The sequence below is a fragment of the Crocuta crocuta genome, unplaced genomic scaffold (assembly GCF_008692635.1).
Source record: "Crocuta crocuta isolate KB4526 unplaced genomic scaffold, BGI_CrCroc_1.0 scaffold351, whole genome shotgun sequence".
Classification (NCBI taxonomy): domain Eukaryota; kingdom Metazoa; phylum Chordata; class Mammalia; order Carnivora; family Hyaenidae; genus Crocuta; species Crocuta crocuta.
Window position 1 is genome coordinate 1,404,207 of NW_027530853.1, and position 16,173 is coordinate 1,420,379.

The following is a 16,173-nucleotide window of genomic DNA, read 5'->3' on the forward strand; positions in this document are numbered from 1 at the left end:
TCAACAGTCACTGTGACTTTGAGCTCCTTTCTGATGATGAACATTAATTTCTTCATAAACAGCTTCTGTAGTGACAGCAGGAGCCAAGGGATCAAACTCTATCACCTTGTAGTAATTGGGTGGTTGGAGATCATTCTCTGTCATTGCTGGATGACTGGCGGGCAAGGATGGCAGTCTCTGGCTTGACAGTGTTGCTGGAACATTCTGCACAGTAAGTGGCTGTAATAGTACTGAATTTGAATATTCTGGGAAACTCTCATACGTATGATTTGTAGTGATGTTCTGGCCAGTCCTTTGGGCAAACAGGGGTGTTTCTGTATCTTCCAAGGCTAGCAAATCCACCTGTGGATGAAGACTGGGTTTCAATTTATTTGTTACAACAGGACTCAGGGAGCTGAGATTAAAGTCTGAAGTTGAGCTTTCATGGAGTTGAGTTCTCCCAGAGTAGCCTTCGGCATTGGAGGGCTGAGCCTTGGGTAGATGAGATCACAGGATGGGGCAGAAGGTCTGCTGATAGTATTGGCATTTTCCCTCTGGTTCCTGTTTTGCTCCAAAATCCTTTGTTGGTTCTGAGTAAATTTCTCACATCCAAGGATGGCACTATTCAAATCCTCATTCACTTGAATTAGCTCAATCGTTATGTCTTCATTCTATACCACCACAAGCAGATCCATGATCCTCCCCTGCACCTCCCAACACATCTTACAAAGCTTCTGCAGAAGCTCTATGTCTTCATGGTCTTCATACCCAGGAATGTTCTCCATCAGTATGGCAGACATCACTCTCACATTCATTTTCGCCATATCCAATTCACTGTGCAACTTTCCAATCTGTTCTAGAACCAATGTAATAGTAAAACTCAGGGAACAATCACAGAAGGAAGAACTGGTGTGGATGGAACAGATGATGGCAGGTTCAAGGACATCTGAGCTGTTTCTTGTCTTGCTATTTGAACCTCTGCATCTGAGGGAGGAAACTAAACACCTTTCTTAAGAAGGTCAAGGTACATTTCTTTCACTTCACTTACATCCACACCTCCTGGGAAACTTTGTGACCAAGTCTTAACGAAATTCAAGATTCTATTCTGAATTTCTATAGGTAAGGTCTATGTGAGATTCAGCAGCTTAACTAGACTATCTTTAATGAATTCCTTCTTCACAATCAGAGACTGGAAACGTGGACCACAGATATGCATATACATGTCAATAAGTGACAAGGTAAGTTGGATTTCTTTATGATAGTAGTTTTTGGAAATCCTTTTCTTCAAAGCTTTTACTGCATCTTTTGGCCCATTATGGGCAATGTTAATTATGTCACAGATGTGCATAAGCCGGCTTCAATCTTCAGTCTGAACTCTGGCAAATGTAGCCTTTTCTGGTGGGAAAGGTGGTTGAGAAGATTGGAGAATTAGAACCTGTTCTTCAGAACAGGGCCCTGCGCCCACAGACTGCTCCCATGTGGCCAGTTCCAAAGGCTTCAGGTTATTTGTGTTGCATCTTAATTTCCAGATAAACTTTTCAGAGCATGCACAGCTGTAGTTCTTTCATAGTAAAACTGGGCTCCTCTTGCCCTGGGGGTAGTAGCTGGTTAAGAATTCTTTCTTCATGGGGCACCTGAGTGGCTCAGTCTGTTAAGCCTCAGACTCTGAGGTCATGATCTTACAGTGGGTGGGAACAAACCTGACAGCATGGAGCCTGCGTGGGATCCTCTCTCTCTCTGCCCCTTTCCCTGCTCCTACTCTCTCTCTAAAACAAAGGGAAGGAAGGAGGAAGCAAGGAAGGAAGGAAGGGAGGGAGGAAGGAAGGAAGGGAGGGAGGAAGGAAGGAAGGGAGGGAGGAAGGAAGGAAGGGAGGGAGGAAGGAAGGAAGGGAGGGAGGAAGGAAGGAAGGGAGGGAGGAAGGAAGGAAGGGAGGGAGGAAGGAAGGAAGGGAGGGAGGAAGGAAGGAAGGGAGGGAGGAAGGAAGGAAGGAAATCTATCTCCATTGGTTACACTCCTTCAGAGCCCAAGTGTGTAAGCCCTGCTGGAGGAAGGAAGGAAGGAAGGAAGGAAGGAAGGAAGGAAGGAAATCTATCTCCATTGGTTACACTCCTTCAAAGCCCAAGTGTGTAAGCCCTGCTGGAGACCTGTGCCTGATCTACAGGTGCCTCCTGGCGCAACCGCAGAAATCCAAGCTCCAGAGGCCAATAGAAGCTCCGTTACCGCGATACTTGGGAGCTCGCGTGATTCAGGGGGAGAGCCGGAAGACGGCGCCCACCCGCGGCTGTCCCGGAGAGTATTTCAACGGGCCTCCCTGGCTGTGTGTTGGGCTACTACCATCCTGAGACAAGCAAATACACCTCCTACAGAAAGTTCGGGCACTTTTCAGCCTGCTGCTTCTGCGCTGGACCCTGGGGCCAGTGAGTTCAGGTGCGCGAGCCGTTTGGAACCATTTCTCAGTTTGCGCTTGCTCTCCGGGATAGGAGCCCTTTTAGCTTTCAAAGCAAGATGTTTTTGGTGGTGTCTCGCAGGGGCAGGTCCTAAAATCTGAGGTTCCTCACGTTGGGTTCAAGTCCTTGGCTCTGGGGAAAAGCTCTCCCACAGCTCCCTTAAAGAACGCCTTTTCTCCCTTTCCTACCTAGGGCTCTCCTAAAGTGCACATTATCTTCCTACATACATCTAAGCTCCAGCCACGGGGATCTCTTGTTTCTCCAGAGCATGCCAGAACCTCTCATACCTTCTCAGAGGGTCTCTGCACCTCCCCCTTCCTCTGGTGAATGCTTACTCCTTTTTCAAACCTTGTATCAAATGTCACCTCCTCTGAAAAGGCCAGTAGTTTGCTACTCTTTTCTTCTGTAAAACTCAACTAGCACCAAGTTTAATGTTTTGTAATTATATGTTGATACATTTTTCTCTCCCTTTAAATTTTGTTTTAATGTTTTATTTATTTCTGAGAGAGAGAGAGAGCAGGGGAGGGTCAGAGAGAGAGAGAGAGGGAGATACAGAATCTGAAACAGACTCCAGGCTCTGAGCTAGCTGTCAGCACAGAGCCGGATGTGGGGCTCGAACCCACCAACCGTGAGCTCTCCCTTTATAAGCTCCTTATGCAAAGATACCTTGTCTGCTGTAACATCTTTGTGCCCCATCCCCTATGGCCGCTCTTGCAATTGGTAGGTGCTTAACAAATGTTAGACTAATAATGGATGAAGGAGCAGCTTTTAAAGAGATGATATGGAAACCAACTTGACAATAAACTATTTAAAAAATAAAGAGATTTGATCCTCGAAGTGTAGACGTGCTCACGGGAGAGGGCCCTAGGTAAAGAATGTGCATTTTAATACAGTCCTGGGGGAGCAAACCAGGAAGGATGCGTGACACATGGATACAGTCTTTTCCAGAGAGCCTCATGAGCCCTTTCTTCTTACAGAGGTGGTTTTCCATTCTGGCTGTGGTTAGGGAAGGTAGCCCAGTGGACTGTTCTTCATCTCATGGAGAGCTTGGCCCAGAGATCCCAACTGGCTCAGGATAGAATGAACATTTGCTGGTAGCCAGCACCCTCATAGTCTATCATTTTTCATTAGGATGGAGAAAATCCCTTGTGGTAGGGATCTAACCTGTGTAGGATCTAATTTGCTGCCCAAAGAGGCAGATAATATCAGCTATATCCATAGGTGATGGAGAGAGCAGGGCAAAGACTGTCTTCCCAGCCAGCTGCTGCATTACCTACCTCCCCCCAAAATTCAAATTCAACCTGGAAGCAGAGAGATAAGATCTGCTTCTCTCCCCCTTGTTCAGGGTCCGTAAACTCAGTGAGATTGGGGGTCAAGAGGCTTGCAGTGAAGTCCCAGTTCTGTCATTGAAATGAAAAATAGGATAAGAACATAGGTAGGCAAACCATAAGGAGACTCTTAAATACAGAGAACAAACTGAGGGTTGCTGGAGGGAGGGAGGGAGGGGGATGAGTTAAATAGTTGATGATTCTTCAAGGAGGGCACTTTCTGGGATGAGCACTGGGTGTCATATGTAAGAGATGAATCACTGGGTTCTACTCCTGAAACCAAAGCTACACTCTATGTTAACTTGAATTTAAATAATAATAATAAAGAAATACTATGTGATATTAAAACTTTATTTTTTCTTTAAAAAAATTTTTTTAATGTTTATTTTTGAAAGAAAGAGAGAGCATGAGCAGGGGAGCGGCTGAGAGAGACACACACACAGAATCTGAAGCAGGCTTCAGGCTCCGAGCTGTCAGCACAGAGCCTGAAGCGGGGCTCAAACTTGTGAACCATGAGATCATGACCTGAGCCAAAGTCAGATGCTTAACTGACTAAACTACCCAGGCACCCCTCTTTTTTTTTTTTTTTTAATTTATTTTTGAGAGAGAGAGAGCAAGTGAGGAAGAGACAGAGAGGGGTTGATCAGAGGATCCGAATTGGACTCTGTGCTGACAGCAGAGAGCCCGAAGCAGGGCTTGAACTCATGAACCACAAGATCATGACCTGAGCCAAAGTTGGATGCTAAGCCAACTGAGCCATCCAGGTTCCCTTTAACATTTTAAACATAAGTATTATATTTATAAAAAAAGAATAATTATAATGTATGCTTATAAAGAAGAATAACAATCTGTGTTACCATCATTCAGCATAAGAGATAGAACATTGCCAAGACTTTTGACTTTTTCTTCATGCCTCACTGCAAGCCCATACACCTTCCTAACCTTGTGAGAGGTAACCACCATTTTCATTTTATGTTAAGTTTTCCCTGGCTTTTAGAATAATTCTTCTATATAGATAAGCACAGAAGTGATATATATGTTTATGCATCTTATACCTGGATGCCATTCTGTATATATTCTTCTGTGACTTGGTTTTTTTTGTCAGTCAGCATTGTGCTTAATAGTTATTAACTCATTTTCACTGCTATATTATATCCCATTGTATGAATATACTATAATTTTCCTGAAAGTGGATCTTTGGATTGTTTCTAATTAATTGATGTTTTAATAAGCTGCTATGAACTTTGAAGCAAATCTTTGTATGGACAGATGTATTCATGTCTCTTAGGTAAATACCTAGAAGTGGAGTTGCTGGGTTGTATGTAAAGTGTACGTTTAACACAAGAAACTTCCACCTTGGAATCTGAGAATTCCGATTAGCAATATCAGTCTTGGTAGTTTTAGCTATTCTGAGGGATGTCTAGAAGCATCCATGTCACTGTGATTTTCATTTTAATTTTCTTGGATATTAATGATGTCCAACATATTTTCATGTACTTATTTTCTATTATATATCTTCTTTAGCGACATGTCTGTTCCAACCTTTGTCTGTGTTTTAAATTGTATTGTTTTGTCTTCCTATTGAGTTGTAAGGATTCTTTATATATGCCATATATGAATTTCTTTGTCAGATACACACATGCAAATATTTTCTCCTAGTCTGAGGCTTGCTTTTGACTTTTTAATATCATCTTTTAAAGATAAAAATTTTTAATATTGATGCAAAAACAATTGGCTAATTTTTCTTTTATAGCTTATGTCCTTTGTATCCTAAGAAATCTTTCCCTTCCTTTAGGTCATAAAGATTTTCTTCTGGAATTTTTTTTTTTCAAGGATTTGACATTTTATTTTTACTTTTATTTTTCAATAGTTTATTGTCCAGTTGGTTTCCATATAACACCCAGTGCTCATCCCCACAAGTGCCCTCCTCCATGCACATCTCCCACCTTCCCCTCCCTCCCATCCCCATCAGTCCTCAGTTTGTTCTCAGCATTCAAGAGTCTCTCTTCTGGAAGTTTTATAGTTTTCACTTTTATATTAGCTGTATGATCTTTTTAAAGGTAATTTTGTGGGTGGGGTAATGACCAAATTCACTTTTTTCCACATCAATATCTGGTTGTACCAATGCCAGATATTGAAAAAGCTACTTTTCCTCCATGGAATCACCTTGACATCTGTATGCAGAATAATGTCTGAATAATGCCTCCCCCCCCGCCCCCCAAGGATAGCCATGTTCTAACCCAACATGTAAATATTAGGTAACATGAAAAGGGTAATTAATATTACAGGTGGAATTAATTTTGCTAATAGAGTGACCTTAAAATAGTGAGATTATTCCTGATGTTCTGGATTTTTCGATGTAATCAGAAAGATCCTTAAAAATGGAAAAAAGAAACAGAATAGAAGTTAGAGTGGTATAATGTGAAAAGTATTTAACCCAGCACTGCTGAATTTGAAGGTGGAAGAAGGGTACCATAAGCAAAGGATTGAGGGCATCCTCTAAAAGCTGGAAAAGACAAGGAAACAGATTTTTTCCTGGAACCTGTAGAAGAAACATAGCCTTGACTTCATCTCTGAGTTGTGTTGGATTTCTGATTCACAAATCTATAAAATAAATGTGTGTTGTTTTAAGCCACTAAATTGGTGGTAATTTGTTATAGCCGCAATGGAAAACTAATATGGCACCATCAATTGACCATAGACGTGTGGATCTATTTCCATACTGTTTCATTGATCTATATGTTTACCTTATACCCCTTATGCAATGCCCTATTTCCTTGCTTACTGTACCTCTATATTTAGCTTTATAGTAAATCTTAAAATTAGATTTTGTAAATCCTCTATTTGTTCTTCTTTTAAAAGATAGTCTTTGTTGCTCTAGTTCCTTTGCAAGTCCATGTAAATTTTAAAATAATCTTTTCAGTGTTTATATAAAATCCTCTTAGGATTGTTACCGGGATCGCATTGAATCTGTAGATCAGTTTGGGGAAAATTGACAAACATCCAAACAATATTGAGCCCTGATCCACCAACATGAAATATCTCTCCATTTGTTTTAGTCTTCTTCACTTTGTTTTTATTTTGTAGTTTTTAGGGTATAGGTCTGAACATATTACATTTATACTTAAGAATTTCATGTTTTGTGATTTTACTATAAATGGCATTGTTTTTCTATTCCAATTTTTAATTGATTTGGCAGTTATGTAAGTACAGTCTATTTTGTATCTTGATCTTGATAAACTCACTTATTAGTATTGGCGGATTATTTTTATACATTGCTGAGGATTTTCTACTTAGAACTTTTATTGTCCTTTTTTGGATGTTTTATATTGCTTAGGACCACCAGTACGAAATTGGATTGAAGTAGCGAGAGAAGACATCTTTGCCTTGTTCCCGATTTAGGAGGTAATGCATTTAGTCTTTCACTACTAAGTATGATGCTAGCTGTAGACTTTTTAGTAGATATGTTTATCAGGTTGAGAAGGTTCCTTTTTATTCCTGGTTTGATGAGATACTGTGTCATGATTAGGTCTTGAAGTTTTCAGATGTTTTTTCCTCTATCTAGAGAGGTGATAACAGGATTTTCTCTTTTATTTTGTTAATATCCTGAATTACATAGATTTTTTTTCTTAATGCTAACCAATATTGTCTTTCTGGAATAAACCTCAATTAGTCAAGATGTATTATTTTTCTATGTATTGGTGAATGGAATTTGCTGATGTTTTGTTAAGGATTTTGTGTCTATGCTCACAAATGAGATTAGCCTATAGTTTGCTTTTCTAGTAATATCTTTGTCTGGTTTGGTTCATGGTAATTCTGGACTCATAAATAATTTGGAAAGTGTTTCTTCTTATTCATTTTCTGAAAGATCTTGTATAAAGCTGGTATTATTTTCCCCCTTAAATATTTTATAGAATTCACCAGCAAAACTATCTGAACCATCTGTTTTCTTTGTGAGAAGGCTTTAAATTAAGAAATCAATTTCATTAATAGACATAAGACTATTCAGATTCTTGCTTCTTTTTAAGTGAACTTTAATATATTTTGTCTGTCAAGGAATTTGCCTGTTTCATCTCAAGTGTTGACTTTGTTAGCATAAAGTTAATAGTATTTCCTACAGGATATGTACTGATAGTCCCTCTTTATTCCTGATAGTGGTAATTTATATCTTCTCTCTTTATTTTTTGATCAAGCTCACTATAGTTTTATAAACAATTATATTAATTTTCTTCAAAAACCGTATTTTGATTTTATTAATTTTCTAAATTTTTAGACTATTTTCTATTTCATTAATTTCTTTTTTTAATTTAAATTTTAGTTAACATACAGTACAATATTGGTTTCAGGTATAGAATTCAGTGATTGATCACTTACATACAACACCCAGTACTCATCATAACAAGTATCCTCCTTAATACCCATCCCCCATCCATCTCCTTCCATCAACCCTCAGTTTGTTCTCTATCATTAAGAGTCTCTGTGGTTTGTTTCCTTCTCTTCTCCCCCCATGTGTTCATCTGTTTTGTTTCTTAAATTCCACATATAAATGAAATAATATGATATTTGTCTTTCTCTGATTGACTTATTTTGTTTAACATAATACATTCTAGCTCCATCCATGTCATTGCAAATGGCAATATTTCATTCTGTTTGATAGCTGAATAATATCCCATTATATATATATGCCACATCTTTATCCATTCATCAGTTGATGGATGTTTGGGCTATTTCATTAATTTCTGCTCTTTATTATTTCTTTCCTTCTACTTACTTTGCTCTTAATATGTTATTTTATATTTTCTTAAACAGAAGCTTAGGTGACTGATTTTAGACCTTTTTTTCTAGAACAAGCATATGAAGCTATACATTTTTCTTGAAACACTCTTTTGGCTGCATCTCACAGATTTTGATATGTTTGGTTTTTGTTTTCATTCCAGTCAAAATATTTTCTAATTTATCTTGTGATTTTCCTCTTTGATTAGGGTTATTTAGAAAAGTTCACTTTAATTTCCAAATATCCATGAATTTTCTAGGTATATTTTTGTTAGTAACTTCTCATTTAACTTGCTTGTCTTCAGAGAATATACACTATATGATTTCAATTCTTTGGAATTTGTTATTAAATTTGTTATTTATGGTTTATCTTGGTGAATGTTCACTGGAAAATTGAAAAGAATATTTGGTCTGAGGCTGTTGCAAATATGGTTCTATAAATACCAGTTTTTTGATAGCATTATTCAAGTATTCTATACTTGATATTCTGTCCCTTTGTTCTATTCATTACTGAAACATGACTGTTGAAATCTCCAACTATGTGGATTTGTCTGTTTCTCCTTTCTGTTCTGTCATTTTTTGTTTCATGTATTTTGAAGCTCTGTTATTATGTGTTGTTTAATTTCCATGCATTTATGAGATTCCCATTTTCCTTTGTTATTCTGTTGTGATTGGGAAAGATACTTGAAATTGCTTTCAGTCTTCCTAAATTTGTCAAGACATTTTTTGTGACTTAGCATGTGATCTATCCTGGAGAATTATCTGTGAGCACTTGAGAAAAATGTTTATTCTGCTGCTGTTGGGTTGAATGTTCTGTTTATGTCTGTTAGGTCCATTTGGTCAATAGTGTTGTTCAAGTCTGCTCTTTCCTTATTAATTTTCTGTTTGGGTGACCTATCCTTTATTGAAAATGTGGTATCAAAATCTCCTACTACTGTTGTATTTCTGTCTATTTCTCCCTTCAATCTGTCAATGTTTACTTTATGTTTTTAGGCCTTCTGATGTGGAATGCATAAATATTTATAATTATTCTATCTTCCTGTTCAACTGATTCTTTTATTCAATTGACCTTCTTGGTCTCTTGTGACAGTTTCTGACATAAAGCCCATTTTGTCTGCTATAAGTATATGTGTATACCATATTGTACACTATTTTGTCTAAGTATAGCCACCCCTGCTTTCTTTTGCATATAATATCTTTTTTCACTCCTTCACTTTCAGCTATATGTGTCTTTAAATCTAAAGTGAGTCTCTAACAAATAACATATAAGTGGATTTTTTAATTCCAGCCACTTTATATATCTTGATTGGTGAGCTGAATTCATTTACATTTAAATTCATTATTGATAGATAAAGACTTGACATTGCCATTCTGTTCATTGTGTCTGTTTTATAGTTCTTTTGTTTCTCTTTTGCTGTCTTCCTTTGTGATTTGATTTTTTTTGTAGTGATATACTTGGGTTCTTTGCCTTTTTTTTTTTTTCCTAATATACTAATCTAATATAGACTTTTTCTTTGTGGTTACTATGGGCATTGCATAAAACTTATTATTATTTTAACAATCTATTTTAAGCTGGTAACAATCATACACAAAAACTCCACATTACTTTTACATTGTGTATCCGTTAACAAATTTTTGTGACTGTAGTTATTCTTATACTTTTTGTTTTAACTTTTATACCTGTGTCTAAAATGATATATAAATCAACATTGTAGTATTATATTATTCTATATTTGTCTTTACATTTTCCTTTACTAGTGGGATTTATATTTTTGTGTTTTGTTTAGCTTTACTTCATTTCAACTTGAAAAATTCCCTTTAGCACTTGTAAGGCAGGGGTACTGGTGACAAATTCCCTCAGTTTTTGTTTGTCTGAAAAGTCTTTGTCTTTACTACATTTTTGAAGGACAGTTTTGCTGGGTGTAATATTTTTGGTTTGCAGGGTTTTTGTTCTTTTAGCACTTTGAATAGATCATTCTACTTCTTTCCTGGCTTCAAGGTTTCTGTTAAGATATATTCTAATTGTCTTATAAGGATTCTTTGTATGTGATAAGTTGCTTTTGTCTTGCCACATTCAAAGTTCTCTCTGTGTTTATTGACAACTCAATTATAGCATATCTTGGTGTAGATTTCTTTACATTCAATCTATTTGGAGTCTTTTGGGCTTCATGGGTCTGATATCTATGCCCATCCCCAGATTTGGAAAGTTTTCAGCTATTATTTCTTTAAATAAGCTTCCTGCTTCTTTCTCTTTCTCTTCTCTTTCTGGGACTCCCATGATGCACATATATATATGTATATGTATATGTTTATATGTATATGGTGTACTATAAGTCCCATAGCCCGAGGCATTCTTCACTCTTTAATTGTTCTTTCTTTCTTTTTTTTTTTTTTCAGATCACTTGTCTTTGGATTTACTGATTCTTTTTTTTGGTTTGATGAGTCTGTTGTTGAAGCTCTCTATTAAAGTTTTTAGTTCAGTCATAGTATTGACTCCAAAGTTTCTTTTTGGCTCTTTTTAATGTTCTCTATCTCTTTATTAAACTTCTCACTTTGCTCATGTATTGTTTTCCTGGTTTCATTTAGTTGTCTGTGTTCTCTTACAGGTCATGAATATTTTGAATTCTATGTCAGTTGCCATTTCTTTAGGGTAAGTTATTGAAGCTTTATATTGACCCTTTGGTGGTGTTATGTTTCCCTGAATCTTAATGATTCTTATTGTCTTTTGTTGGTGTCTGAGCATTTGAAGAAGTAGTCATCTTTTCTAGTCCTTACAGAATGGCTTCAGCGGGGAAGGCTTCACCAGTCAGCCTAGCCAGACTCTGAAGGCCAGGTGGCAGAACCCATGGTGTGGAGGGGGCGCAGACCTGGTGTTGGGGTCCACAGGTGGACAGAACCTTGCCAGAGTCCACAGGCAGGTTCACTTTCTTTTTCCCCTGTGGAGTAACTTGAGACAAAGGGATAGAAATCTCTTGGTGCTCCTTTATGTTGGGTTATGGGAAGGGTGATGTAGTTGAATAAAAACTATTCTTACATGGATTGATACATCTTTTATCATTTCTGTGGTCCACTGGGGTGCTGCAGTCTCTCTACTGAATTCCAGAACTTTCATAAGATATTTTTATCCATGGATAGCTATTAAAGTGGTGTTTTTGTGGGAAGACAAGGACTGGAATTTCTTATTCCTTCATCTTTCTGATGTCACTCCAATCTTTTCTTTTTAAATCCAGTCTGACAATCTCTGTCTTATAACTGGAGTGCATAGACTATTTATACTTAATGTAATTATCAATATGGTTAGGTTTAAATTTATCATCTTGTAATTTTTTTCTTTTTGTCCCATCTGCTCTTTATTTCTTTTTCTTTTTCCTACCATCTTTTATATAGAGTTCTCTCTTATTTTTTAGTATTCCATTTCATTTATATTTTGGCTTATTAACTATACCTCAGTGTTTTAAACTTATTTTTAGTGAATACCCTGGGATTTATAATATGCTTCTCTAACTTTTTATGTCTGATTTAAGAATTTTATAATGTATTATACTTTCAACATTGTTGTGGGTTGAATTAGAGCTTACATTGCCTTGAAGAGACTTTTGTTAAAAATACAAAAAAAGATTCTGGTGAGAGCTCAAAAAGGAAAGATTCTGTTTTCTTAGAGAATACATATATAATTGTGAATAGAATTTTTCTAAAAATATGAATGTTAAAGATGCTTTTGGTGAGTTCTCATACAGAAATGAGGGACATGTTATTGGAAACTGAAGGAAAGGCAATCTTTGTTATAAAGTGGCAAAGAACTTGGATGAATTATGTTGTGTTGGATGGAGAGCAGAACTTATAAGTGATGAATCTGGATATTTAGCTAAGGAGAATTCCAAGCAAAGTGTTGAAGTTTCAACATGGTGTCTCCTTGCTGCGAGAAGACAGAAATAAATTGAGGAAGGAGCTATTAAGCAAAAAGAATACAGCACTTGATTGGAAGAATCTCAGCTTATCCAGATAAGTATGCTCTGGAAATGGGGCCAAAGGTGTAGCTGGACAGCCATTTGCCAAAGAGACTAGGAATGTGACTGATGGACCCATTCATCCTTCTCCGCATAATCCAAGAATAGACATGGTGTTATTTAGGAAAAATATATGGAGGCATCTCTTGTCTGATAGCTTGCTTTCCCAATAATTGCACAGGAGGGCAACCAGAGTTTTGAGAATTTTATATCAACAGAAACACTGCCAACCTGGACTGTTCTTGTTTTATTTACTTTGAAGCAATACCATGTGCATACAAGGTTAGAATTATTTAATCTTTCTAGTGAATTGAACTTTTATCAATATGAAATGACTCTTCTTATCTCTAGTAATGCTTTTTGCTTTAAAATCTATATGATCAGGGGTACCTGGATAGCTCAGTCAGTTGAGCATCTGACTTCAGTTGAGGTCAGGATCTCACAGTTTGTGAGTTCAGGCTTCTCATTGGGCTCTGTGTTGACAGCTCAGAGCCTGGAGCCTGCTTCAGATTCTGTGTCTCTCTCTCTCTCTCTCTCTCTCTCTGTTCCTCTCCTGCTTGCACTTTCTCCCTCTCTCAAAAATAAATTTATAAACATTTAAAAAATAAAATAAAATAAATTTAATCAGATAATACTAATACAGCTATATCAACTTTCTTTTGTTTAGTATATAAATGATGTATCGTTTCCCATCTTTATACTTTAATAATTCTATTTACTTCTGTTTGCTTTCTGTCCTGTGTACAGTATAGATGCAAATTGTTTCTATTCTGGTAACGTTTTTATTTTAAATGGAAAATTTAGTCACTTTATAATTTTTGAAATCAGTTACAGAGTTGGACTTTATTCTACTACCATTTATTTTGTGCTGCCTATTTTTTTGCATTTTCTTTAATTTTTTCTGTTCTACTTTTAAACCTTCTTTTATTTATAAAACATTTTCTAATGTTTATATATTTGTTCTTTTAGTGCTACTTTAAACATTTTATTATGCATATTTAACAGATTAGGCAAAATATATGTGTTTTCCACACCCTTCCCCCACCAAATTCAAGGTCTTTAACTAAAATTACTCTCTTTCTACTTCAGGCTTATTGTTGTTTAGTATTTTTAACATCCCAAATTAGACATTATGCTTATAATTATGATTTATGCAGTCAATATGTATTTGGATGTACCCACATATTAATATATTCCTTTACCAATTCTGGAAAATTCCAAGTTACCGTCACTTTGATTATTCCCTCCATTCTATTATGAAAAATGGCCAGGGAGGGGGAAAAGATCATAGATACAGGTGTAGTATCCAATGTAAGGTCCTCTACCTGGCATCCTATTTCCAGCAGCACAGCAAGAAACTCAGGCTCCAGGACAGAAGCTCAACCTTGAGCTGTAGTAAGCTGATAAGTTAAAAAGGATGGGGATAGAGGTAGGCTCCTGGTCATATTGGGCCAATTACAAGCTGAGTAATCAGAGAAAAAAAGATGAGAGTTGATGTGAGACACCAGAGAGAAAAACGGCATGGTTCCCTGACTTGCCAGTTTATCTCCCTGTGAGTTGCAGCTCTTATTCTGGTGCTGATACTTGCATGTTCATTATATTACCCAACCAGAGTAAGCCTGAGTAGCTTTTGACTTTTGCATCCAGCAGTCTTGACTAGAACACCTGAGCTTTACTTTCTGTATTTGTAAGATAGGACAATGTCTGCCCAACTAACTTCATAAAGCAGAGTGCAAAAGTCAGAAATAAAACACAAACAAATGATAAGTAAGAAAACACCTTCACAACCCCAAAGAGAACTAGCTCATCCACAGGAGGCCACATCATAGGACATAGTGTTTATGGGTAATAATGTATTATTATTTCCTAAAACAGAGGGACCCACCTAGTTTTTCATTATTCCTTTGAAAGAATATCTGTTAGCTAACTTTTTCTCTACATAATTATTACATGTAAAAGGTATTAATATTTTGTGAGGCTGTAAGTGGATGGGATTTTTGAAGGAAGCTAACATTTACTGCATATTTTATAATGCAAGATATACTTTTTACATACATGATTTCATTTATTCCATCCTCATAGCAACCCACCAAGATTGAATTAATATGCCTATTTCACAAATGAAAAAAACTCAGGCTCAGAGAATTGATGTGATTTGAAGTTGGAATTTGAGTTCAGGTCAGTTTGACCAAAAACCTATATTCTTTCAACTATGAGGATTAACATGGATGAATAATTAGGGAATGTTCCAGAGGAATGGAATCAAGGGTCTAAACAAGACCATTCACTGAACCTTAGGCATACCAGTCACCTTGACCTAAAGTCATTACATGACTCCCTCAGCAGAATACTAATTTTAATAGGAAGTTTGGAAAGGAAGGACCTGTCTTTTCCATTACCTTGGAGAAGGCCACTGAAAAAAGAAATAGGCAGCTTCCAGAACAGTACACAGTAGGCTCTTAATAAATAAGGAGTTAAAAACTACAGATAACCACAGGGGCCAGACAAATACTATATATGAGTGAAGCAGGCTAGCATGTGTAGGTAGGTACACATTCAAGATTGGTGGGTGGTTATGTCCATCTGGAGACAATCGCTCTTGTCCCAGTTAAAGGGGATAGTCATCACTCAACAGCACAATTACTCAGCTCTAGCCAACTCTTGCCATGGGAGAAGGCAGGCTAACCTTGCTTCCTTTTCCAATTTTTCTAGGGTCCAGAAATCTGGATATTTTAGTAATATCTCCAGATTTGTTTTCATGTTTCCTGTCACTAGTGGGAGTCTTGTTTGCAAATAGGCATTAGTCCTTCCCTGAATTTCTTCTCATTCCCAACTCCTTGAGGAGTCACAATGATACCCAGATGCTACATGTGCCATAAGAATGCCGCGCACTTAAGGAAAAGGAAACCCGGGCCCATGTTCTTGAGGATACATGTCATCTCTCATCAGGTAGTATTGTGATGTTAGTTTGCATTGCAGATACCAGTTCTGGACAGTTCTTTCTCACATCACCTGTTATTTTGGGGGCTCAGAAATGTAGATGAGGGAAGAGAATTGAGCTTATGTTGTATGTGTTTCCTGTTATTATTTCTATAAGCATTGTATTTTGAGGACACGGTCCTTGGAGGGGAAAAAACATTCATGATTCCTTGAAACATGATATGGCTGCCCAAAATGCATGAAATCAGTTATGGGAGATGTGAAACTTAAGTCACGGCTCTACTTGTGCAACAATGGTGTGAACACTGAACATGAATTTTTCATCAAGATGGAAGGTAAACACAACTTTTTCAGAAAGGTATTCCACTTATTCTTCAACACCAACCTCTTTCTCTGCATCTGGATCAAGTCTAGGGAGGGAGCTTCTAACCTAGAAGGTAGGTACAAAGGAAAGATGGGCCACTTTGCAGTAATACTGTTCTGGTGTGCCAGGCTATTTCATTCTACTTAAATATTCTCTGAAGGAGGGAGGGTATCTCCCCACCCCACTGACTTTATGCTTTGCTATGTTACTTGCCTTGGCCGATATAATGTGAGTGAACTTTACATATACTATGTCTGAGCAAAAGCTTTAAATGTGTGGTTCATGTCAGCTTCTTGCTCTTCCCCTCTGCCCTAAGAATGGGTGTATCCCAAAC

The 16,173-nt window shown here is 37.2% G+C and overlaps 1 long non-coding RNA gene and 1 pseudogene across 1 annotated transcript in view; one reads left to right on the top strand and one right to left on the bottom strand.

Annotated features, from left to right (window-relative positions):
- LOC144235867 (TOM1-like protein 1 pseudogene) lies at positions 1–1,201 on the bottom strand (annotated as a pseudogene).
- A 1,042-nt stretch (positions 1,202–2,243) lies between these two features.
- LOC144235889 (uncharacterized) overlaps positions 2,244–16,173 on the top strand; it is a 150,975-nt gene continuing 137,045 nt past the window's right edge. Inside the window, exons 1-3 of the long non-coding RNA XR_013336344.1 lie at positions 2,244–2,407; positions 7,093–7,160; positions 11,135–11,178. This is a non-coding gene — a long non-coding RNA (uncharacterized LOC144235889). The remainder of the gene's footprint in view (positions 2,408–7,092; positions 7,161–11,134; positions 11,179–16,173) is intronic.